General features: G+C 42.0%; 1 protein-coding gene across 2 annotated transcripts in view; it reads left to right on the top strand.

Annotated features, from left to right (window-relative positions):
* Nucleotides 1-3,349: 3,349 nt before the first annotated feature.
* The window catches only part of CASR (calcium sensing receptor), a 75,933-nt gene continuing 52,340 nt past the window's right edge, over nt 3,350-26,942 (top strand). The window contains exons 1-2 of one of the 2 annotated variants that reach the window (XM_042789064.1): nt 3,394-3,433; nt 6,417-6,484. The gene's annotated coding sequence lies outside the window, so the exon portion shown is untranslated. Of the gene's footprint in view, nt 3,434-6,416; nt 6,485-26,942 lie in introns of both variants that reach the window. The other variant, XM_042789065.1, reaches the window with a different exon arrangement.

Raw genomic sequence — 26,942 nt, 5'->3', positions numbered from 1 at the left:
CTGTCATTCTGAACCCTCTCCTTGTTCTGTGAGACACCCCTTGTTAACCTAATCCCTTAATTATCTCCCCACTGACACCACAGGTGTCTTTCCATCACAAGAGACACGCTGCAGCTTGACAGGCTGCTTGACAATACAGCCTTTGGTCCTTTGAGATCTAACCCTGAAGGCTCCAGTGCAGTAGAGGTGACCACACTACCATGGAAACCAGAGAAGTCTTGCCACCTCAGCTTTTCTCTTCTTTACCTTTAGGTCTGATGTTCCAGCTCAGTCCTTCCTGGCTTTTCCTTGTTTAACTGCTTGTGGCTTTTCCAGGAAATATTCAAAGCCAGTTTTGACTTCTAATTTTAAAGGAACAAACAACTTCATGTTCTGTATACTTCTGTGTATTCCTTTTCTTTTTACTCTCTCACATGTGCCTTTGAAGTAGAAGTGATTCTCAGTATTTGTTGGTTTGCTTCTGTCACAGGCACTGTATCACTGAGCTACTAGTGCTCTTTAGTATTACAATAAACAGGGATTTAAATAATAAAAATAATATATTTGGCTTTCACTTGTTATTTTTATACTATCTTTTAAACATATACTGCATCTCCCAAATCAAGTCCCTACTGAAGCTGGCTTGGATCCAGAGTCTACTAAAAATGGCAGCTTCATCTGCAGAGAGGGTGAGTCAAAACTGCAATCAACTGTCATTAGCACAGGACTCAAAATGTTAGCGTTTTCCTGCCATAAGGAACTTCCTCTTTCTTTTTCCTCCCACCTAATTCAAAATAAAATGAGGCCATGTGAAACAAAACGAAGGATAGCATGGGTTTCAAAAGGACAGCATGGAAAACTCTGTGGCCGGCTCTTTAGCCTATTTCCTTGCAAAGTGAGAGATGTGGGTTCAAACCTGTTTACACACAGGAGGAGCTGAACTCCTGGCTGAGCTCTCCAAATACGGGGATTTGAGGGTGCCCTGACAAAGTGCATTCTGGTAAGGTCTGCTTGAATTTCGTGAGTGAGCTAGAGGAAGAATGCCTGTCGTGTTGCTCAGGCTTAGATACAAGGGCCCTGAATGGATGTGACTTTACTACTTTGGGTTGTGCAGCTAAGCTCGAGGAAGCAACGAGTTGTCCAGAAAGAGTACAGAAGGTCCCTATGGGCTTGTCCTGTTGCTTCTCCATTGTCCCATTTTTTACTGGTGCAAGCAGTTTTTCTCTGTTGCTACTATCATGGTGGAAGAAGCAATCACAAAGTGATGAAATGACAGATAATGGGGAGCTACAATTAATATAAAAAGAAATACAGAAGTAAAACCTTCTGTTAGATGGTTTCCTATTTAATACAACCATGCCTTAAATATTGGGCCACACAAAACCTACAGCATAAATTCCATGGTTGGCTGAGTGAGGGTAGTGCAGCAATGAACACAGCAATGTCCAACTTTCAGATTTTGTGGAACAAGTTTGGAAAGGTACCACAGTCTGACCTGTGACCTGGATCATTACCCATCTTAAAGGGTTTATTTTCTTCCATCTTTTCTGTCTCTGCCCCATAACTATAGCTAGATGATTATTTGAAATAACTGACTTCCTCTTCTCCTCCGGTTTCTGCATAACCAGAGGACAAGCCTTTAAAAAGTTTAGTTTTACTGCCATGCTACGGTGTAGTCCTGAAAACCTGACTCTAAATACTTGGTGTACAAAGAAATCTCTACTGTTTCTTCAAACAAGAGTTTATTTTGATTTGGGATTTGAAACATCAACACTTTTGACTGCAGCAGGGAAGCGTTAGGTTTGCTTGGGTCCCTAAATAAACATTTAGCTTAACTCTAATAGGGAATTCTCTGAATTTGTAGCCCTTTAATCTGGAACAATCTCCAATAAAGCATGATTAAGAGTTAAAGAAGCTATTCATTCACCTTTGCAATCAGTTTTGGGTTGGTTTGGGTTTTTTTTGTTTGTTTGGGGGTTTTTTAATCTGGAAAGTATTTGCAGTCATTTCATTATGGATGTGCAACTATACTGTAATAATTATCATAAGGATGATGAACGATTTCTTGAAAAATTAGTGTATTGCAGTACCATTGGGGAAAAAAATACAATTATTTATCAGTATCAATTGTGTCCTAATGCTTGAAATGATATTTGAGGACCTAGGTGACTTTAAGTTCAATGGTAATTCTTCAATAATACACGGACTAGTCATTTACTAAAGTGAGGTCTCATGAATCTCCTTCAGAAGTAAAGGTCTCTGTCACCTCTTCAGGGTGAAAAACGCAACACACTTTTAATATATTCTAAGTGTCACTCTCACGAGGACATGGCAACTCTAACAACATTTGTGTTATTATTGGGGAAAATGAGAGCTGGACTCTCAGGACAGATCCAGACTGCGAAGGGTGAGCTGTAGAATGACACCAGAATCTGAGTACAGGGCTACGTGTTACTTTTCCTTAAAAAAAAAAAAAAAAAAAAAAAAAAAAAGGCATTTTCTGTGGTTAAGAGATTTCAGTTATAAACTGTATCAAGATTCCAAAAGACAGTGTTGCTCTCAACCAATGTTGACAGATCTTTGGACTTGAAAAGCGGTGTCATGGAAGCGCTAGCAAATAACGACGAAAATATTCTGTTCTCTGCATTTCAATTCTTAAGGTATAAATAAACTCCGTTTGGGTGAATATAGCAAATCCGGGGCTGTATGCATCCACACAACCCAGTCTAACTGCCCAGAACGAGCCGAGGATTGCCTGCCTCGAGATACACAGGTCTCTGGTATCTCGGCGGCGCGGGGCTCAGGTCCCGGGGCACCGCGCACGCTTTTTCGGTGGGAACTGGCAGAAGACCCCCGTCCTGAAAAGGCAACGGAGCGAGCGATGCTTTCCTTCCCCGCGGCGGGGTTAAGAGCTGGGCTGCCAGCCCGCCGAGGGCCGCCGCCCGGGGACCCGCAGGCGCCGGCAGCCTCGCTCGCCCCGCGCCCGGCGGCGGAACTCGCGCGTCGGCCGGCGCGGCGCGGCGTGGCGCGGCGTGGCCGCGGGAAGGTTCACGAAGAGGTATCCGGCTATCCGGCGCCCCCGGGGCGGGTCGCGAGATGCCCCGGCCGGGGTCGCCGCGCCCGGGAGCGGGGCGGCGCGGAGAGGAGCGGGGCGAGCCCGGGCGGGTCCCCGCGGTCGCCACCGCCGCCCGCCCCGCCTTGCGTGGCCCGTGGGAGCGGGCCCGGGTGCCGGAGGCGGCGGGGAGGGCTGGGACGGGGCCCTGGCCAGGGGTTTCTCTCTCCCCCCACCCCCCCCCCCCCCTCCTCCCCTCGCCGCCGGTTGCCGTGAGGCTGCAAGTGCCGCCGCGGCAGCTGGGGGGCCGGCGGGGGACGGGGATGCTGCCGCCGCCCTGCCCAGTGCCGGAGTGAGGGCAGGAGCTGGTGGCGGCAGGAGCAGCCCCGGCGGCGGGACGAGGTGAGCGGGGCGGGTGGGTGGGCGGCCGGGGCCCGGAGCGGGGCCGGGGAGGGCAGCGCTCCCGCCGGGGGCCAGCCCGGCCGCGCTGGGGGCCGGGGGCGGCCGGGGGAAAAGGGACGGAGCGCGGCCCTCGGGGTTCGCCCGGCCGGCGAGGGGAGAGCGCGGCGCCGGGGTCTGGCTTCGGGGGGTGCAGAACCGAGCCCGAGGCGAGGCGGGGCGGCGGGCGAGCCGAGGGCGACGGGGAGCCAGGGGCATTTCAGGCTGAGCCCGGCCGGCCATGCCAAACGCAGACGTAATTCCACGGAGGGACCCCTCCGCCTCCCCTCCCCAAAACTTGGGCAGGGTCGCTTCGGGTACACGTAAGGATCGGGCGAAAGGAAAAATTTCCGTAGAGCTCTGAGGTGTTTTCTCTGGCTGAAGTTATCTAGAAATAATATTGAGAGGAGGAACAGTAATTGGTAACACAACTTTAAAGAGCGACAGGTTGTTTTACTGAAATCTCACGTGCTGGGGAAAAAAAAAAAAAAAAAAAAAAAAAAAGCACCACAAGTGGTTCTGATAGAAAACGGCTAATAGCAGGTGCAAAGCGATTTATAACACAGTTAGGATAAAAGCTCCTAACACTACTCAAAACAGATTTTGCCATATGTCTGGAAAGATATTTTTAAAAGTAATGAATCTGTCCTTAAAATCTTCGTTTTGACTTCTGTGGATACAGGATATGATCCTTAGGATTACTTTCATATGTTTAATTGTTTGAAGTGTTTCCCTTTTTACTGGTGTTTTTCCGACTTGAAACGGGTGGTCCGCTATGCACAGCCCACCTGCTCACTGCCAGGCTCTGTTCCCCAAAACCATCTCCTGTGTCCCTTTGTGTGCAGTCCTGGTGCAAACGGCAATTAACCCTGGCGAACACTCCAGGCTGAACTCAAAGGAATAAGGGAGGTAATGGGCCAGTAGCCCTACATTTCCCAGCCATGTCCAGTGCAGTTACTCCTGTTCGGTCATATGCGTGGGGAAGAATGGCTTTGCAGGCTTTTCCTGATTTCCCCTTCCGAGTAGTGGCTCTATCAGTCAGGACTTTTTTGCCTCCTACTCGAGTTTCACCACCGGGTGTAAATGCAAAGAGGATGTGCTGGGAGGGGCAAGGTCAGAGGAGAATTAGTGAGGCGTTGCTAAGGCTATTTCTCGGGCAGCGTAGTGTCCCTGAAAGTGTTTATGCTAATTGTGGAAATTAGAGCTCTTCACTCCTGTTGATTTAGGCTGGGGCTGGGCAACTGTGGACTCTTTTCACTTACTGTCCTACCCTTCTCACCTCACCACACTGCAGGACTAAACTCTCCTTTCAATGAGAAATGCAAGTTCCAGCCCCGGAGACAGGATCCAGTTCTGTTCCCTGTGCATTCACTGGGGTCTGGTCATTGATCCCAGTGTTGTGAAGTCTGGATCCATACATCTCTTCTAACTGTGAGAGTGGAAAAATTTAGTAGGATGATTATGAGGAATACTTTTGCTGAGGATTACTGTGCAGTGGTGAAGGGATCTCATGGCTGTTCAGATGAAACACTGTTTCAATAACTAGCTTCCGTTTAATTAAATGAAATTGTTGAAGAGTAGATCACTTAAAATCAGATTGATTATGACAGGTTGGTGATGAGAAGGCATACAGAGCATCTTAAAGTAATTTCTTTTGTTCTAGGACATGGCATGGCTGATGTCTTGGGGTCATCTATAAAATTGTTAGGGTGACCCCAACTCTATGCCTAAGTGTGTATCAGATCTCATCACAGTATTTGTCACCAGCCGGAACTACCCATAACCTCTCAAAGTGGCTAGTGATGGAGTGGGTGGCATGCAGGCAAAATTTTGACATAATTCTTAAAGTAGCAATAGAGCAATATTGACCGAGAAGGTTGTACAGTTACCTCCTGTGCTAAACTTTATGGCTTAATGAAAGAATTCTGCTCCCAGGTGTGTCAGCCTGACACCCTTTGCACCATTCTCAAGCCTCAATACTTTCTTGATGTTTGATAAGCTTGTTAGAATTATCTTCTGAAATATAAGCAAAAATGCCAAGTGAGACAGTGGGATCTTTTCAGTCCACTCCCATTATATTTGCATGTTGGTTGCAAACTGTTGCATCTACTGTTGGTTGCAAACAACCTCTTCTGCATAAGTTGATAGGCTTTCTCAGTCACTTATTAACAGCAAGAGTGTGGAATGCTTTACCTGCACTAATTTGTGCCAATGATTGTAAGAACATTATTGACACTTAAGTAGACCGAGAGGGGCATTGACAGAGTGGTGGTACGTTTAGTACCAAAATCTTCTCTGCTGATGTATCAGGGCTAATTCTCTATAAGCACATTTTTTGTTCAGCTGAAGAAGCTAGGATAGCTGAACTGCTTGGCTCACAAAATAAGAGAGATTGTGATCTCTTCATGTGTACGTGAAATGCTAGTGAAGACAATGCAATCTAGTGACTTAATTGTAAAGATGATTCCAGAATCTCTTCTGGGCTTGGATGCTGACCTCTGGCAAAGCATTTCCCTTCAATTTTTCAGTTTCAAAAGTGGGCGTAAGAACCATGCCTCACAAGGGTCTAGTTAGAAATCTCTTGTTTGGAAAGAGGGGATCCCAAAGCACACTGGAATTTCCATGTGAAAGCTTTGTATTGTTGTAAGGTATGGTGACCATATGGGAACAGGCAAAGCAAAGGGGCTCAGAAGTTTCTGATCCTTTTTTCTGCCATTTTCAGGAGGGTTCAACTAACTGTTGTGGTGCATAGGGTCAGACGACCCCTTCTCTATTCTGCAGTCTGCAGGTGGACCTTATAACTAGATCTGCAGTACCTGAAACTAGTTTTCCTGAGGGAAATCCATTTTGGAGTTGAAGGGAAAATTCATGCTACTGAACTTGATACTTGCTATTAAGTTAGTTTGGGGCCCTTGAGACTGGTATATTAACCTGTCTCTGCCTACAGTGCCTGGCAACTGGGACAGAGCCTACTTGGTGCCGAATACTTTGGTGGACAAGATACTGAACACCTGGGTGAGTGTCTGATACGGTTATGGCAGTTAGTAAGTGCCTGGGGTCTGATTTTTGCTTCTGGAAAAATGTGCGTGTTAAATACAGCTGTAATACTGCAGATACAGATAGGCATTATTCTCTTGTGCAGAAAGTGAGGGCTGTAGTTCTAAATCTGGAGGCAGGTTTGAACCATTGCTCCTCGGGACTTGTCACAGTGGAAGTACTCCTGGTTAATGGCGGTGCTTTGCATGCTAACAGTGACCATTCCAACACATTGTACAGGAAATGGGAATTTGTGATGATAGATACAAAGAGAAGAAAAAGACAGAAAAGAAAGAAGGATGGGGAAGGAAAGAGACAGGATCAAGGGTGGCAATAATCCTAGCAAAGTGAACATTTTCCAGTAAGCAGTTCTCAATGTGATGTAAAAAATAACAATTGAAAGTTTTATTTTACTACACAGAGCCCAAATTCTTCCTTTGATCTCTGTCCATGCTTCCTTTTGGCATCTGTGGGAGATCAGTGGAGAGAGGGGAGTGTGTAGTCTTGAATTTATGATGCAGCCTGTGGACAGTCGTGAAATGGAATTTAGTCCTCTCAAAAAATGAGTACATAGCCGTGAGTCAACCAGAAATGTACACTCGTGGTCCTGAAATAAATAAAAATCAGTCTGCTCACAGACATCTCACAACCAAAATAATAGGTAAATTACCTGAATACTCCATTCACTGCAGCTGAACTGTTGGCATCTACTTAAAAAAATTAACTCAGTGTCCATGCTACTGTCTACAGGAATTTCTTACTACACGTGGTTAGTGTAATAGTTTACAGAAATACACTATTTTTGAGACTTTTACCAATATTCAGCATCTAGAAACAGTTATTTCAGCTTAATAAGTTAGGAACACTTTAAGTGACCTCTAATGAGTAACAATAAATTCTGTACAACATTTTCTTAGATCATGGGATCAGTTTAGTAAATTTTGCTAATTAAAATTGCTACTTGAAAATAGCAATATGTGAGCATTAAAAGATAACAGATGCACCAACCTTTCTGAGCAAACCAAATACACAAGAATTCATAGCACTTAATATGATTGATTTCAGGATTTTTCTAAGGTGCTTATCATGAATAATCAACATACAGGTCTATTCATCTACAGAAAGCTCACTTTAACTTGAAAGAGTTTGACATCTGATGCTTCTGTTTGCCTATTGTGCCGCTGCTATAATTGGACACTTGGTATCTTGAATTAAAACATTGGAAAGCTAGGGGCTTTGGGTCTCTTTACATCCATCTTATGAGAAACAGAACATTTAGGAGCAACTCAAAGCAAAATCCAACATTCAAGTGTCACTACAAAGCATCCCTGCTGTAAGAAGCTCCTCCTGCTTTCTGCCTTTCCTCAGCAAGTCCTTCCCGCACCACAACGCTGCTCAGAGCAGCCTGCTGAGTTTTGCAAGCAGTAGGGCAGCTGACTCTTACTGTTACCATTACTTGTCTCCATTTAGGAGGACGTCTCATAAACCAGAATAGTGGTCTACAGTATGCTCTGCAAACAGAGAAGAGAGCTGATCCCTGCCATAAAGTTATAAAGTTGTTTCAGGCAGATTAGGTTAAAGAGATGAAAGACGTTTCATCTCTCCATTTCCTATCATCATCTCCTCAAGGCAGAGCTCAACAGATGTAGTCCGTTTCTCCAAGAAGTACCATCTAACTTACATTTTCTGCTTTCTGTTCTCTGTGTTTTCTTTTTACATTGTAACTTTAATCTTCTTGAAAAGGGGACACTCATTCCTCATTCCCGAGGGCTGGCACCACTGATTAAGCATTTGCTTGTGAAGTTTCTTTGTTTGAGAACTACTTGTGCTAAAGGAGCACCACTGAAGACAAGCTGTTGGAGGAATGTAATGTTATTGGGAGATTTCCTCTGGCCCCATTACTCCTGGATCCTCTAGTACCATCTAGAAGCACCAGGAGGGGATGGGAGCAAACTGACTGTTTCAGGTTATGTGCAACAGATCTGTGTCTCTTATACTGGCTGTTAGCGTCAAAGCATTCAGCAAACTCAGGAGCTCTCCAGAAGCATCCACTCATGGCTGTGTTCACGTGGTCCATTGCACAAAATTCTCCACAGAGGCAAGGCAAAAAAGGAGGTTGAGGTCTGGTGGTGATGGGGTTCATCGGTGAATTTACAGATTAGGGACTGATGTAGCAGATGGGCTGTTCATCCAGTCTTCTACTTAAATTCTTCTTTGAAAAGCCTGAGCTGATCTATAGCTTGTAGACAGTTTTGTTGGCACCCTTCCCTCTTCCCAGAAAGGTTCAGGTACCTTTAAAATATGCAGTGAGTACCATTTCAGGTGCACAGAAGTGTAACACGTAGCCTGCAGCTGCTGCACCCCAGAAGGGCAAGGATCTTTTGCATGTCCTGTGTCACGTCTGCCAGACCGGTGCAGTTCTCTGATATTCCAGCAAGGCACGGTGTAGGCAGGTTTAAATGCCTAGACTAGTGCCTCAATAGTTGGTGCTTGTGGCAGGGATTGCCTCCTTATTCCCATCTTCTTCCACCTTTCACCTCATTGCTGTCTTTGGCACACGCAATGCCCATTTCTTCCCGGTTCTTTGGCGCCACGTGAAACCCTGTTGTGGGAAGCCCTGACTGAATGGGTCCACACGTACCACACTCAGTTTGCTACAGGAGCTGCTTTCAAGATGACCTATTTACCTGTATGTGTTCTAAAATATTTTTAACATATCATAATTGGTACTCACTAGGAACTTCTGCCAAACCCTGAGCAAGCAAGCTGTCCAAGCCCTGCAACAGCAATCCAGTTTCCAGATCTCTCTCTTTGATTACATTTTAGAACATGTTTTACATTTAGCCTTTGAGGAGGAATTTAACTAGGCTGTACCCAGTCCACACCAAGCAGTACACTCTGCACCACACAGTGTTGCAGCTGTTCAGATGCCATTCTTTCTACACAAGTGTTTTGAAAGTATTTTGAATTCTAGAGGTAGTTCCTTCCAGAAGACTTTGTACTGGAAAGACAACAGTCTGCTCAAAAGAGAACTAATCTACGCCACATTTAAGTCCCACAGATATTTTATGTCTTCTGCATAGCCATATATTTTGCCAGACTGTCATACTCTTGCACAAATGATAAAATGTTAAACCCTGCTGATGAGTTTCCTCCATTCAGTGGCCTTCAGTCTCGGGAAAATGCCCAGATTTATGAACTGAGCTGTAATCCTAAATCTTCTGCTGCCTGTATTTATTATTTCAGGGAACCTGCCTACAGTCCTTATCTCACCTTAGGGAGGCAACTGTAATTCTCCAGTTTTATGTATTAGAGATTAAAGGGCCTGGATCCAGTTAGTGAATGATAAACTGGGTGTAAAAGTCTGGTTTCTAAATAACAGAAGTAGGTTCCACCTTTTGCACCAACATGTCCTTTAAATACATTACTCCATATGACACCCTTGTCTAAAGCATTGTAATGAGGATACAAACATTAATATCAACAGTGGTGTGTGAATGTAGGTATAAATGTATAGGCATGAACTCTTGATATGATTTAGACTTCTGTTTTTAACAAACATACCTATAGCAGATTATGCTTATTTTACTTACTGGAACAGTCTTAGGTTGAATAACTGTAACAGCTAGCTAAGGTATGATTACTGCTGCTGCCATTTCTCAGGAAGCAGTGTTTGCACAGTTAATGGTCTCTGATGTGCCATGTCCATTTTCATGGACTTTTGCATACCTAGGCCTCATAACGCAGCTGTCAATCAGAAAGCTCTGCTTAATCTTAAACAGAAGCCTTTCTCCTCCCTCCTCCACAGTTAGATCAGAGCGAGTACTTTGAATATGCTGCCTGGGAGCTTTCAGTTGAGAGCTTTGAGCAGTGTCTCTGAAGTGCAGGAGGCACAGTGTCAATATGCTGGCTTGCAGAGATGAGATCTCAGTCCTCCAGGCTTAAACTGGATGACATTTTAGAGGGTGGAAAAATCTCTGGGTCTGAAGCGGGTGATGAATATCTCAAGAACCTTCAAGGACCTGAGCTTTAATTCCTCAGTGTTAATAACGGCAATCCCTTCGTCTTCTGGAGTGTCTGCAGCATTTACTGGTTTTGTTTCACTCTACTTAAGCATTGAAGTTTTGGGTCACAGCCATGAGAGCTGGAAATGTTTAGTTTTAGTTGAAAACTGAGGTTCAAATGAAACCAAACAGTCCCTGATCACCCTGAAGTCATAGGTACATTCTTGCTGAGTTTGTGTTCTGGCCGGGGGGTGCACCATTAACATTGTGGCTGGAATCTCACACAGGCAGGATCTGTCGCCATACATTGGAAAGAGCCAGAATAAAGCAGATTACGTTTCGGGGAGGGTTTTTTACTGTAGTTATTTTCATTGCTTCCATAGTGTCTGTTTCAGTTTTCAGTTGGGGCAGTGAAGGAAGAGCAACAAAAACTGGACACAAGGCACTCTTAATGTGAAGGAGTTCTCTACAACTAGAAGTATCCGTATGTACTAGTTGGTGGCATAGGTGAAACGCGTGCAGAGAAGTGCAATGGTTCTTCTCGTTGGGCTTCCCATGTGCAGTGATAGAGCTGAAGGTGTTCAGGCAGGGGCCTGGATCTAGCCATTTTTCAGGTGTTTGTCAAACGGGGATTGCTCTAGCTGATGTAGGACGTGTCGGACATTACACCATCAGCATTGGGTGAGGTAGCTGGCAGCACGGTGCGGTGCGAGATGCTGCAGTGGTAGCACCGAAGCCAGCAGTAGTGAGAGTGTCCGGAGGAGATGTGGGGGACCCGGCAAGCGGTGGGGTGGGAGTTGAGGCAGACACAGCGCTGGCACTGCTCCTCTCCTACAGACCTGCCTAAGTGAAATGTAGGAGGAACACTGTCCTGTGCGTGGCTGTGGGGGTGAACAGGGACAATGAGGTGAAACAAGGGACCGCAGGTCCGAGTGTTCCCCATCTGTTAGTTGTCTGAGGATGACCTGCTTTTCCTATATAATGCTTGGTTCCTTTCGCCCCTGACAAACTATTCTTTGCTTCGTACATTAGCATGTTATTTGTAGAAACAGACTTGTTGCCTGTTAATGACACTGAGGCATTAGTTCTGTGATTATATAGGTGGGGACTGTTGCTGGTGATAGCTGCATTTGATGATATTTTTTAAGAACCTTTAGGCTGATGACACTGCCTGGCAGATGACAACTAAAGATCCCAATGACATCCTGCAAGAACAGACTATTGACAAAGATTATTACTGAGGAACATGTTATTTTAATGCCAATATTAAAATCATTTAAACAACTTATTCTGAAATTACTTCTTTTTCCTGGAAGTTTTATTGTTTTGCCAAAAATCTCTTTCCTATAAGCAATGCCATGACATTGCTAGTGTTTACAGTTTTTAAAGTGAAATGTTATTCTCTGAGCTGATTTGTAGTAGTCTCATTTTCTCATTCAATAAGTTTGTTGCCATATTCATCAAGGTGATAGCTTCAATTACTAAAGACTAAAACAAATCTTGGGCACTGTGGTTTCTGTTAACATTGCAAAATCAGCAGAGCTGACACAACAATTTGTATCATCTCTTTTCATGTGCATTGCCTAGAGAATTACCGACCTGTAATTGAGAATTGTTGACAGTTGTGCCAACGAACCAGGGAATACAGAAGGGTGTAGGTGACACTGAGGGAGCAGCTTGTTCTGGCAACTTTCTGTTGCTGTTAGCAATTTGCAAACTGGCAGGTAAGTTTGGAGGGATGGCCATTAAAAGCAATAACATCTTGTAAATTTTAAAGAATATGCTTGCACACACAACAGGTGTGGAGTATTAAGATTTTGGTTTTACAGGTACTTTTTGAAACAGCTCTACATTATATGGCCTTGTTTGAAAGCTCTGATTGTAGTAAATCAGATCACATTGAAATAGCTGTCTAAGAAACAAGATAGGTTGGCTTGATTGAGCCAGGATTTGTACATACACTTCCAGACAGTAAAAACAGTTGACAACAGCTCAGCATCAAGATACTGTCTTTCATCCAGAGATCTAAAAGAGCTTTTAAAAATGTCTAGTTACAGCGTAATGGGTTCCCATTTTGTATGAAGGATTATCAAAGTTGAAAATATGCACAACTATAATTTTCAGGTTTGAATTTCGATTACGAGGTACTTACATTCATAGTATATTCCATGTTATTGATCTAAACATGGGTATAGATGGCAAATTTCATTCGAGTTTGAAAATTACCTGATGTCCAGGCCCAGGAATGAAAAGGGAGGATTTTTGATGAGCATATAAAACATCTAAAAGCCTAAAGTATTTTGTTTCTCACTGGGATTTGCACTTTTAAATGATTGTATTTTTTTTTTGCTTTTGATAATTTGTCTCTAACTTCAGCCTGTAGTTACCAGCTAACATATCTTTATGCTGCTTACACTAATATTATGCCACCTTCTTCAGAAGCAAAGAAACTACAAAAATTATTCAGGGAACATTACAGGAACAATAGGAAGGAAAAGGAGGTCATAATTCTTAGTTAAGCATGTAACGAAGCAGTGCTGGTGTGTACCTAACAATGCACATTTCCTCCTAAACGAAGTATTTTAGGTAAGCAAGAGCTCACATCCTGTCGAGGAAAGGGATTATGAGATCTATACCTCTTCATTAAGGGAACACAGTTGCACTAATATGGCTGTCAGTGGGGTTAGGTAACTCATGGCTCTAATCTTTTCATTTCATTGCTGTGGACTGATAGAAATTGAGGATGAACACAGTGACCTATGGGATCTCTCCGCTTTGCTCATATACTTTGCCCAGTTTAAATCTAAATGCTCTCATGTTAATTTTATGGTATTGTTTAATCCAAAAAGTTAATGGACTACAGTTTTTAAATTGAGATGTTTCTAATATTCAGAGACTATTTCCTCTGTTCCAGCCAGATTCCTTAATGTTTCCTTACCTGGGGAAAATACCTGTGGGAATTAAAGTTCATCTTCTCCCGATGGTCCTCAGTTATCAAAAACCCTGTTGGAACTACAGGCAAGTGGATGATGTACAGAGCAGTCCTGTAGCTACACAGTGGAATGCAGGGCTGGGGCTGGCCTCCCTGTTTGTTACTGGATGTGGCCAACTGCAAAGATGGCATAAAGCTATTTTTATTTCACCTTCTCTGGTCTTATGCCAAGAACAGCTTGGAGAACCTGGGCAGGTCTTGTACAGCAACATTTACTTATGTGTAATTGTTCATTGCAGCACATAGTCCCTTCTCAGTCATATGTTTAAGCTATGGGTTGTTACAGATGCCTAGATTCATTGCTTTCTGCTGTCTTTATTTTTTATTAATAAAGTAATAAAATCCTTATCTGCATGGATTGTGTAAATCTTAGCGGCAAAAAAGAAATCCCTCTTCTACAGCTTATTTAGTTTGTAAAGCTCACTGCAGTCCTGACATCTGTTTAACACGGTGCATGTTTTACAGTGTAACTTAAAGGGTTTAGAGTAATAATTACATGTAAAAATACACATAAATCCTCACTCTGAACAAAATCCATAACTATATCAAATGGCAAACCCTACCCCGACTCTTACTCACTATAGCTCTTTTTTTCCTAAATGCCTGAAGAAACAGAAATGATCTTGTGGTTCCTCTGCAGATTGCTAAATGAACTTACACTATCTTCTTGCACCATTTCTTCAGAAATACTCTGCATGTTTCGGGACTCAACAATGATGCATATAAAATTACAATAAAAGCTGCCTGACATGATATTATTCTAACAATACTGTATGACTGTGTAATAAAGATTGCATGTTAATGCAAATGTCAGCTAGTTGAAAAATCAAAAGGTCATTCTCATCCATTCTGTACTGAGATGAAAAATGAAAAAATGGATGAATAGAGCAGTACAAATTTGATCTCATGTTGTGGAGCTGAGCTAGTTAATTCTTCAGCTCAGTTCTAGTTCACGTGCCACCATGACTGAAGTTATTTCAGCTCATTTAAGCAAAATAGCAAAACAGTCATTCAGGTTGAGCTGTGATTTGAGGCAAAGCTCCTGCTCCCTGGTTACAGGATGCTTTGATGCATAAATAATCAGATAATTAGGAATTGAATATCGGTAAAACTGATAGCAGATTCTGAAATTTCAATTAATTTTACAAAGATTTTAATATTTGTTCAGAAATTTGTATCAGGAATTAATTTCCTTTGCACTTCTTCATATATTGTTTGCTATTCCATAGTCTTAAATTATTGTTAATTTAGAAATTATCAATTTAGAAATTATGCAGCACATATGCAACTGTTGGAAACTTTTAAGGTCATATGTTACCAAGAGAAAGAAGCTTTCTCAGATGTTATTTGTCTGAACAGCTCTTCTGTACTCACAAATTAGAATAGAGTTTGAACCTTTGTTCAAAGCTGTGTCCCCTTTTAATCCGCCTCTTGGCTTCTGGTCCTGTGCATTTTTCTTACACAGCCCCTAAATTTCATACTGTCACACACTCCTTACATTGGTAAGTTGGGTTCAACGTTCCTCCTGTGTGGTCTGACCAGTGGCAGTGCACGTTTGAATGTCTGCAGGTGCGAGATTTGTCCTTCAGCTTAAGTTAAAAGCCCTGCTTCCAAGACCTGAGCCTGGGGTCTGAGCAGTCTGCCGGTGTGCGTGGGGGTGTTCACAAACAAAACAGCAGGTTCTTGTGGTTTTGTGTGAATAGAGAAGAGGGAGATGGAGAATACTTTGGATGATACTGCTCTGAAGGAGCAATGAGGGTAGGATTTGACAGAGAAAGTGAAATCATGTAAAGCAAATCATGGACAGATACAAACGTTGTATTGGGAAAGTTTTTTTCCCAATACACAGTACAGTTTTGGGTCAAAAAAAGCAACACCTGTTTTATAATGGAATGACTGTAACCTAATGTTCAGGTGGCTCACTTGGTAGGTAGGATGGCCCAGTTCTAGTCTTTCAGCCGGATCGGGGCCAAGTAGACCTGGTTGGACTCCAGAAGTTGTTTGTTGCAGACAAGCACCCACCTCGCCAATGGCACTGGTGTTCCTGAGCAACGTTTCTGACATTTCTGGCTTAAATCTGGGAAAGGTCTTATAGGTCTTCTGATATGGAATGGAAAAAATATCTTAAGTTCTGACAGCATTCGTTACATGGGGGAACTTCTTTTGACGTAGCTTCATCATAGGGGTAGCAGACATGTGGTTTTGAAACTCTGAGTGATGCCTACATGGTAAACAAATACTTCTTGGACAGGTGTGAGCCAAACTCCTGCTGCTTTTTAGCACCACTTAGGTTCTCAAGAGTCAGATGTTTAGACTTAATCAATACCTAATTAGTAGCCTGTTGGGCTTTTCCAGTGTCCCTAATCACCCGGCTCTTTCTGGGCTTCAGTCCCAAGTCTGAGGACCCAGGTCTGGAGTGTCCTTTGAAATGGCAAGTGATTGTGGTGTGTCATAAACTGCTAGTGTTTCTTTGATTAAACTGGAGTCCAATATGTTCTCTCTCACTGAATCTCCAATTCCTACTTTTCAGTTGATAATTTCTTAATTTCCTATTGTTATCTGCCATTGTATCTGTCTTTCTTCATCAGTGTGTTTTGCTGGACGTGTATCAGAAATAGGTCTGATAGGTTTATAGGTCTATATAAAACACTCTGGCTTAGGAAAAGCTGAACTAACTACAATGATTGATTCGTTTCAACATGCGTCAAACACATTAACACATTAATGGTGCTTAAACAGATGCCTGTTTCAAGGCCTGAGCTTCTTAAGGTGATGGACCTGTGTAACCATACTGGTTTGGAACCCGTGTCATTGCAAATGAGACATCAGTTTTTTTCTAAAAACTGTGTTGCTTTAAAGCTGCAGATGAAGACTACTTTGCTTATTTTTACTGAGCTGACACGATGCAAAATTCATTCAACACAGCTAGATCCCAGAAGACACAGCACAGCTGACAGTTTTACTAGCAAGACCAAAGCCAGGAACACCAGATTGACAGACAAAGACACGCTCCTTGTTTTATGTGATTCTACATAATAAATACATTAAATACCTGAATATAAACATATGTTTATAAATTCAGAAATATTACTCTCCCAAATACATACATAGGAACAGTGATGTTGTCTGCTTCATAGTTCTTGATAGATGATATAATGACAAACACACATGGTAAGGACAATTAAGTTAAAAATGGCTCACCTTTGAAAAAGGAAAAGGAACCGTTGAAATTGGGTTTCTGGATTTCAGCAGCATGTTCCTGATTTTTTTTCTCATAAGTACAGTTTGAGCATAGTCTCTTCCCAATGGTCTTAATGTGTGCACAACAGTAGGTCTGGGGACACTTACCCAACTCCATCCTGCAGTCAGGATAGACAGAAAATCAGTATGGGTTTTTAAAAACATCCTGGATATGTATGTCAGTCAGTGGAAAATTTAAGCACCAGAGAAAATTTACTGGCCCAAGAATATAGCAGGCTTGCAAAAATGATTTCTTAAAAAAGTAATTATGAATAGTTGTAACAGTAAGAATATACACTGCTAACAGTGACACTTATTGGTAGAAATATTAAGTCCTTTTGCCTCAGTGCTTAAACAACTTATAACTGTTGGAGATGAAGGTGGGATCTGATGTGGGAAGTTAGTTATCCCAGCTCAGTGTGTCTTGTTATGAAATGACCAGCCATCTCTCTTCCAGTCTCTCTTCTAGAGAGACAACTCGGACAAGTTATACAGAGGGGTGGAACCATTTTTTTTCTATGTCTGCACATAAATTTTGGTGTTCTTACTGAGATGCTGATAATCAAAATAACATGTTCTTATAACATTCCCCTCTTATTAATCTCTCCCTAAAATGAATAATAGAAATCTCTTCTGTCTCTCCAGAAAGCCCTTTGCTGGCTTCCTCTAAGCTCTAAAGGCACCTACAGTCCCTTGATACTGCTGTTCCAGACAGATCTATTAGTGCTGAGCCTCCAGACACAGAAATTTAATTTACAGGCTCGATGTTTTAAGGCTTCAAAGAGCTGAAAGGGTGAGAGAGGCTGGCATGAAATAGTATACCTTTCCCAATTTCACTTTTGGTAAATCAAATAAACATTTACAAATAAAATCATGAAAGCATTTTTTAAAAATTAGGTGTGTAAGCATTAGCTGTTTGTTATATTCTCCCACTTGCAAATTGTAGTGAAGAGCCATTTGTCTTCAAAGAGTGTGGTGGCAGGGCTTAATTTAATGTTTGTTAGGAAGTCTCGGATCCTTGGAGGGAAGCTATGAGGGGAGTATGCAGTATCATTATAATAATTTTATATGTAATAACATTATGTTCTTTTATTTTGCTGAGGAGCAATGATTCAGTCTCAACATCCTCCATCCTCCACAGACGAGGTCAGAGCTAATTGTTATCTCTCTATTTAGTGGCTAGGGAAGCAGAGATTTCTTTCGCTGCATTCAACATTGCACAAGAAGTAAATGACTGAGCAAGAAATGAACCTGGAAAGTAATAAGGCATATACAGTGAGAACTCTAAATCTCACTGATGTAGTTGTTTACTGGAGTATCAACTACTCCTGTTTTCTTAGCGATGTTTTTGTTGCTAATGGGTTAAGCTCCGAAAGGTTACAAATGCTAATGTTAGTTTTGTGCTCTCCTTGATTCCTTGCAGAAGGACCAATAGGGGGGTGCTTTGTTATGAAGGGGGGGGGAGGGGCGAGTTGAACAATTTGATTAAAATTTGCTGCTCCTAGTCACTTTCTAAATGTTTGTTGCCATGACTGTTGTGGTGGTAGTTTTTCACAGCCTCTCTGGTACTTTCATAGAGTTTAAAGAAATCCACATTTGCTCAAGCGTCTTAGGCCTGTCTTTTCAGTAGTGGGAAGGGAGATAAAATGACTATTTTTGCCACTGAGAGACTAATTTTAAGAGTACTCCCTTTCACTTTGCATCATATTCGGTCTTTTAACTGGCTACAGATCTGGTAGAATTGGGCTTAGCAAGGGTGCATTTGGAATATTGAATCTGTACAGTCAAAAAGAAGAGAAAAGAGGACATCACTTTCGTGGGAAACCTCGGGAGGGTTTGAGAACAAGTTTTTAGGTGCAGTGTTTGCACTTCTCCTTGTAAGTGTGGGTAGCTGTCATAAAAATGAACTATCAATGAAATGACCTCTTGCTCATCTGTATTTATTCTCCTTTTGAGGCTCTGTCTTTGTTCTATTCAGTTTGTAAGTCAAAACAAAGTATCACACCATTGCTAACACTGCAGGTTTAGCCTGATATCTGAACATCAAGCCAGGCTTGTTCTGCTTCACTACAGTAGCACCCACAGGAAAAGGACTCTGGATCTGGAACTTATCAGTGTTTTTTGTTTATGCTTGAGACAAGTATACATGTGACCTAGACTTCAACTTTTACTGTGCTGACACTACAGGAAACACTTCCCTTGTCAGTAAGTTGTTATGTCAACAGCAGAGGTAGTTACAGCAGTTATAACTAGTGGCTAATTTATTTAGCTGGTTTTCTGGTAATTTTTTTAGATACTTTTAAGAGGACTGCCTAAATAGCTGAAACAGCTCTGCTGTGAGTTAATTCTTCAACAACCAAAGTTCGGATTATCTATAGCAGAATTCAGTGTCACATCGTTCTCATTTTGACAGTGACAGATCTGTAGCATGCTCTATACACATGTTGGCTTGCAGAAAAACTGTCATGAGACATACAACATCACATATACCCTTCCTTTACCAAAATACTATGCATGTCTTTTGCCCCACACTTACTCAGAAGAAACAAGCCTCTTCGAGTCAGGCAGTGATTGCACCCCCTGAAGAAATGTGTCTTATTTTTTTAAGATCTTGTAAATCTACCAAATCTCTGGGTTTAAGTTTGTTATTTGCATCTCTCTGTGCAAGTCTAGGGAGATAAAAAGAGAAAACAGTGAGTTAGCTGCACTTGGGATTCTCGCCAGTCTTTGTGGGATGGAAAATTCCTTCCTAATTCCATATCTGACTTTAAATTTGACCCTCAGCATGTGAGCAAGATAGACCAACACAAGCATTTCAGAAAAAAAAGATCCTTTGTGTCCTAGCAGGACACTGGTGCAACTTTTCCAGGGTCCCTGTCTAGCTGCTGCCAATCAGTGAAGCTTTGTCTTCCCTCAAGCATCCTAGAGCGTACGGGTAAATTGGGCACCAGAAAAAAAGAATTGTCCTCTCCCTCCTGCAGGCTGTCAACAGAAGCCTTGAAACATGAGATTTGGTTATAGAGTTTATCTCAATGCAGAGCTACCAGAAAGATGAGTGTGTTGAGCACAATACAGAAAGCCACTGGTCCCCAGGGGACAGTTGTGGTTTTCTACATTCCAACATTAGTGATCATTTACACATTAAAACTGTCTTCTTCACTGCTAGCTTTTGTGTTCATCTCAGTTTTTAACAAATGCAGTTTCATTTTACTATCTAGAGGACCAATTAAAAAATATCGAATAGGTTCAGAATGAGATTGACCTCTGAGTGATGTCTTTACAAATGACTCCGCTCATTGATATAATCTATTTAACAAAACCTTTGAGATCTATCCATACACTGGTTTTGAATCTCTCTGTTAATTGTGTTTTTTAAATTTGTACTGTCATGTGCCGTGGAGAAATCCACATTATACTCTATACAGTTGCCTTTATAAAGTCAGCTTCTCATAAAAAGAGCAGTGGGGCTTTTTTGACAAGATGGTTCATATTAATTGCATTTTATCCTCACTGATTTTAGAAAGAATGCTGACTTATCTAATTTCATTATTGTATCCAAATTCATATTGGGGTACAGTGCCTATAATTTCCTGGGCCTTCCTTCTTTAGTAGTTATTTAATACCTAGATACATTTGCAGTTCTTTGACCCTTTGGAATTTTCCCATTTTTCCATGAGTTATTCAGTATCAACACCAGTGGTTCGGAGAACTCCTCATTGAGTTTATGTAAGACTCCAGGCCTGTTGATTTGAAAACATTTAATTTTAGCAGATGTCGTCTCACATCTCCTTTTATTACCTACAGTGAATTTTGTTGTGCTGACGTAATATGGGATGATACATTCTCCAGCTTCATTCCAAGGGCAAAACAATGTGCGAAGGACAAAATGTTTATTGGATATTTCCGCCTTTTTGGGATTGTCATTTACAGTTTTATCACCCATATCTAGCAATGGGCTCATGGCCAGTCTCAAGCATACTAACATTTACAAAAATATCTTTTTTGCCTCTTTACCTCTGTTAACTATTCGTACTTCCTTGGCTTCATTAACTTCCCTCATATGTTCCCTGCATATTGTATCTTAGAATTTGTTATTAACTGTTACTTTCCCCCTTTCTTCTATTCTACAAATAAGTGATTTTTAGTATGTTTTATTGCCATCTTTTATCCCAGACAGTTTCTGGTGTAGTATCAATATTTTTGTGCTTAGAAGTGTATTTTTGGCCTGTGACTGGCTAGGTTTAACACTTTATTTTCCATTTCCCCTTTGAATTTCGATTGATGATTGTTGTAAACTTTCAAAGTTTGTCATGTTTAAAGCTCCAACCCTACACTGTGGAACCAGGCCTCTTACTGGTTGATGCCACATTCTGCTTGCGTATTGTAGTTATAACCTCACCACCAGTATTGCTACCTAGGCAATTGCCAGTTTGAGGCAAGCACACAAAACTTCTGGTTCATCAGAAAAAAGTCTGTGGCTGAGCTGTTCAAGCTTCAACAGGGAAACTTTTATGTTACCACTAGAGCCCCATGAAATTTAACTGTCCTTTTGCTACTGACCACTTGACAGGTACAGCACATACTCTTCCCAAGAGCACATCCCCCGTGACACAGTTTATTTCAAGTTAGCAAGGAAATTGCAATAAGAAGCAGGCTGGAGATGTGAGTAAAAAGTCATTAGGAACTATTCCAGTGAGATTCTGAAAGGGAGCATGAGGGGTTGTCTGAAAATCCTTGATTTTTTTTCCTCCCACTGGCTGCTCGTGCTTGCTCCACACTGTTTGTTGCCCCTGCTGTTGTGCTAGCGGAAATGCTTATAGGGCTGTCCTGTACATAAAAGCACCAAAACCCAATCAGATTTTCAAAATGTCACCAGTGAAGATCAGTTGTGATTTAAAGCAGGGTCCCCTGGAAGTTTTATCAGCTAAATATCTATTCTTGGAAGGTTTAATACTAAACTGAACAAAGCACAGGATGGTGTACTTTGTACCAGTCCCCAGGGCAGAGAGCTAACACGGATATAGGTTGTCCTCTACACAGTGGCAAGTATAGCTTTCATGCTGGATTCCCTAACTTCAGTGCTGCATGAGCAGTCCTGCCTCCAGCTTAAGGAGATTCCACTCTGAAATATTATAGGGCTCCCCCACAGAGAGAAAGGAAGAAAATAAGTCAGTTAAATACCTGGGGTCTTGCTGGACATGATGAAAGCACATGAGAAAAGGACCATCAAGGGAAGGCTGTCCCTTCCACTGCGAAGCACGCTTTGGGTTTATCTTTTGGTGACGGGGAATCTGGTTCGTCCCGTGGTCTTGCACTCGTGTCATTGCTGGAGAACAGACCCCTAAACGAAGAGGCTGCTTACCTTTTGAAACTTAAAAATGGTCTGTCTTGCCTCCCTCCAGTCCTTTATTCTGAGATTTCCCAGGGGCAGGGATAGCATTTCCTTCTGGGGGGTTTATAGGCTGACAGGAAAAATTACAGGAGGAGCTCAAGAGAGGGCAGAATGGTTCTTCTTTGGTAGGGAGCAAAATTCCTCCCAGGAAAGGGGAAAGTATGGCTAAGAAATGGCAAACAAGCACTTGGTTAATGGTACGAGCTCCTTCCATTCCTGTGCCTGGAATAGTGACCCTCATCGCTCATGTTTCCTCCCACTTGCCTTTCCTCTCTCACGTAGGTAACGAAAGCACCCATCAACTCTGCCCCCACCAAGAACCATGTGGGGATGGAGTGAAGCCTTGTGGACAGAGGGCTGACTCCCATGGGAAACATTACTGGAAGTGAAATCCGCATCCAAGTCTGGCCCTCTCCTGGCATTTTTCATTTGCCATGTTAATCCTGACAGCAGCAGAACCAGTCAGCATAATGCTCTGTTATAAAAAAAGATACATACATAAATGTCTAGTCAAGGTAGAAAATGTGGGGTTGGATTTTTTTTTTATCCTTTTCTATTCTTTTCTTCTCTTTTCTTTTTCCACTTGCTTAAATAAGCACAGCAGAGCTGTTTTTTTATGACGCTCCTGCTCCTGCATTTTTCCAACCCAATTAGGCCATTACCAGGGCTAAATGAGGCATGGAGCCTCCAAAAGTCACACCGTCGTCCCGGAGATGAAGCGCATATAGCTGCAGAGTTGGCAGGCGGGTGAGGTGGTTGAGACTCACCTGAGTGTGACCCTGGGTGTTTTTCTGTTTCAGAAAGATCACCTTCAGAAAGGAGGTGGTGGTGGTGGGGGGAAGTAAATTGAAAAATATTATTTAAAAAAGCATTGCGTTAACAAGGGGTTGCCACGTTGTGGTCAGTTAATGCGGCTGTGGTTCTTAGGGATGCAGGGAGGAAGTAGGTGGCCACAGTGTCCTCTGATTTCTGGACAGCATGGCAAAATGGGCCCTGAAGACCATGAAAGCCTTCATGTATCTTCCAGTGGTTCTGATACTAGTTTTTTCCTTGCTGGTCAAGAGCTCCCTCCCTGCCACAGCCTGCCCCCAGGTCTGGAGTGCTCCTGGGCATCCCACTCTGCTGGGGCACAGCCGGTACTCCAGCGGCCAGGCTTCCTTTCCAGCTGAGGGTCTTCAAGTCATTCATACCACGCCAGCTTGTGCCATAAAGCAGGGTGCTCTCCAGCTCCTTCCATGACACAAACCCCATATTTGTTTCTATTCCCAAGCTGCTCAGAACTCTTTGTGCTGGATACAGAAATGATGCAGAGAAGGGGGTCATCTGTCCTGTCATGAAGCTCTGGTAGCCCTCACCGATCATTCTTAAATTATGAACTGGAAAAAATTATGTCGTGTCTAACACAAGGGGAATAAAGGCTCCATTTAGAAAGGCAGAGAATGCAAAGCCTAGCAACTAGACCCATCAAAAACAAGCCTGGGATCTCCTGCTTTTTTTCAGAGAGGAGCTCTGCCAAAAAGGATGATAATTTTTGTCATATACTGATTTAAGAACATAAGTTTTTGTGTGCTGGAAGAAAAGTAACGTGCACTTTTATTAATTTTATTTTTGTACAAAGAAAAGAATGAAGTCCTCTGCTCCGAATACAGATCATTTTAGAAGCTGAATAGCTTTCCTTGTCCCCACTTTCACCTCAGTTCTGCTGTCTTTACTCACACTGAAAAACATCTTAGTTACCAGCTAAATCATGAAAATCCTTGCAGAATATGATGCAATACTGAATTCACCAGCTAAATAAATCTGGAAGTGAGAAAGACACAATTCGTAGCCTTTTTTTCTGTTTAAAAGCATGCTAATAGATCTGTTGAGATCAATGTAGTCAAAAGAAGCCCACGCTTGAGTGTTATTGGATATGTTATTCTGGATCTAGCTGCAGCAGTTTGAGGTGTTACTCTCACATCAGCATGCTCTTCACCTGGGCAGTCTCCCCAGCAAGAATCATGCTCCTGATCTGCTTCAGTTCCAAATCTAGCCAACTCGGTTAATCACACCTTCACAGCAGTTTGAGCTAAACTGACATAATTTACAGGAAAAAGCTAAGGTGAAGGCTCAAGATCTATTTTGATGACTCTTTGGAGCTCCTGATGAGCTCCAGTAGTGGTGCAATAAAAAGTCACAGGTGATGTTGGGGTATCTTAAGTGATTGTATCAACTGAGAATAGTGACAGAATTTCCAATAGAGGGATATCACTCGGGAATATATATTTTGTTCACAGTAACGTGTGTGTCTAACTTGTGGAGAGAAATGAGTTTGAAAAAAGTTAAGGTGTTGATTATTTTATTCTGTGGCTGACTTTTACAAAATTAGGGCTGTTTTTCACAGAACTGTTTGCTTAGGACATTAACCAACAGCTGACTCGTGGAGCTAGAAATGTTTCTTGTAAGACACTAACACTGTAATTGTCTAGCGCAACATTTTTGAATCAGGTATCACTGGGTACTGCTAGAAGCAGCCTTTTACACCAAATAGACTGATTATTTTAATCTGGATGGCAATTCCCATCATCCTCATAGATCACAGGGCAGAAAACATGCATCTGTAGGGTTCAAGATGAATCCTGTATAGGATCTAAGTGGGATTATTGAAAAAATGTTTACACTTCTCCTCCCTACCTTTTTCAGATTATCATGGAAAGTTTGCTTCATACAAACTTGTAAATAATACGGTGCATCCCTGAAGAGGGCAGGTGAAGCAGAAGGGGAGAGCTATGCTGGGTGCTTGCATGTTGCTGCTTTGGTATCGCCACTTGCCAGTACTGGCTGTATGTCATGGGGTCTGTGGTATCATCTTACTGAAATCTTTAGCAGGGAAGTGCAGCCCCACAGGCCCAGCCACCATTTCTTAGGTGAATAATATAAATAATTATAACTGATAAGCAAGTCCTTGCATATCACATTGATCTTCCCGTGCATTACATCGGCAGATAAGGGTCACCGTTGCTATTCAGGGGGCAGTGTATAGTGTACAGTGCTGTATTCCATCCCGTGCTCTGTCTCCCACGAGGCGTGCTAGCACAAGCCAGCTCTGCAAGGAGGAGTCAGCAAAACCTCCCTTCTCTCACCGAAGGACTAGAGTGGACATGTGTCAGTCCGTGACAGTTACTCACCTCCCCTCATGCCTGCGTTTCTACTCTTGATTTTCTTTTCTGCCTTCCCCTGGTCTATGTTTAGTTATTTTATGGGTTCAGCAAAACATCTATCCTTTCTGCAGTCTAACATTGCTGATGAGCTTACCAAGACTCCCTTTACACTGAACTTATTTTCCTTTTCTGGGGTCCGTATTCGCTTCTGCCTCCTTTAGCAGGAAGAGGTTACACAAAGTATACAGGCAAAAGAACTGGAAAAATAGGGAGGAGTGCTTTGGTAATAGAGTGAATGGAGGAGAGAGAAGAAAGCTAAAGAAGGAACGATAATTACTCCATTCAGAAAATCACAAAGAAGAGAAAATAAACAGTGGAAAAACAGGAAAAAAATACATCCTGGGACAGTAGAGACCTAGAAATGTAAGAGAAAGAATAGGAAAAAAAGAGCACAAAAAATCCATATGGATTTAATAATAAATCATGCTGGACTTAATGTAAAAATAAACCATCCAACACAAAGGAAGTGTTTATTTGTTTTTAATAACAGTATAAATGAGAAGTGAACAGCCACCCAGGGGCTACTTTACTCTCTGGTTCAGCAAACCACTAAAATACATGCTAAGCTTTTAGAATCTACTAAATTTCATTAAAGTCAAGTCTCACTAAAGTTGAGCACATATTTGAGTGTTTTTTCTGAATTGGATTTATGTTGAAATTGGCTCAGAATTATAGTTGTCCTTATTGTTTGGTTCACTGAGGATTCTGTGGGGATAAAAATGAGATCAAATAAAGTATTTTGCTTCAGATGCAGAGGTTTTAAAAATAAAGTAAAATTAAAGTAAATTACTACACAAATTGGTTTTTCCTTGTAAGCAATTTGAGAAAGCTGAATTTGAAAAAACGTTCAACTCTCAAACCTGTATTTTATTTTATTTTTTTGCTAGAGAAAAGCCTGAATCAGCCTTCATTCAGCTGATATTCAGTTTGACATCTGTTGACATGGATGAAGGATAGTTGCAATACATTTCTGAAATTATTTCTGGACTCTATTACAAGTTGGGAAACCAACTCCCAGATAAATAAAGTAATTGGCATAAGGCTGCCCAGCCAAGCAGGAGAAACAGTTATCTTGTCAAGGACCCTTCCCCACGCCAGCTCTGGGACAACATCACTTCTAACAAAACCATACCAAGTTGTTATCAGAAATCTGCTATCCTAGTTTATTTAAAAGCTGAACTTCACAGGGAGATTGACTTTTATAGTGGCTTGCACCTAATACTGATGCATCACAGAAGGGTTTGGAAAAAACATTTTTGCTGATACCAACAAGATTCTTCTGTTTATTTCCATGATCAGAGCTTATTTGCTCCTGATACTTTGTAAAAGAATGATCAAAATCCGGTTGATTAACTCAGAGAAATATAGAAAGATAATTATGCTTTTCGTTATGCAAGTGTTCTTATTCTGTTATTTCATGTCCCCTAACCTTTCAGCTTGCTAAGCAGCAGATCTTACTCTGGCCAATCAGAAAGTGTTACATTTCTTTTGAATAATGCTGTGCTAAATTGTGTCATTTTAACTGCTTACAAATGACCAACTACTTTCGCATCATCCCACCACTCCTCTGTTCTTTCCTGCCTCAAGATGTAGAACAGAAAGAAAACAG

This window comes from Tyto alba, unplaced genomic scaffold, assembly GCF_018691265.1.
Source record: "Tyto alba isolate M040663 unplaced genomic scaffold, T.alba_DEE_v4.0 Super-Scaffold_14, whole genome shotgun sequence".
Taxonomy (NCBI): Eukaryota; Metazoa; Chordata; class Aves; order Strigiformes; family Tytonidae; genus Tyto; species Tyto alba.
Note: the sequence above shows the minus strand (reverse complement) of the source record. Positions and strands in the feature narration are given on the sequence as shown.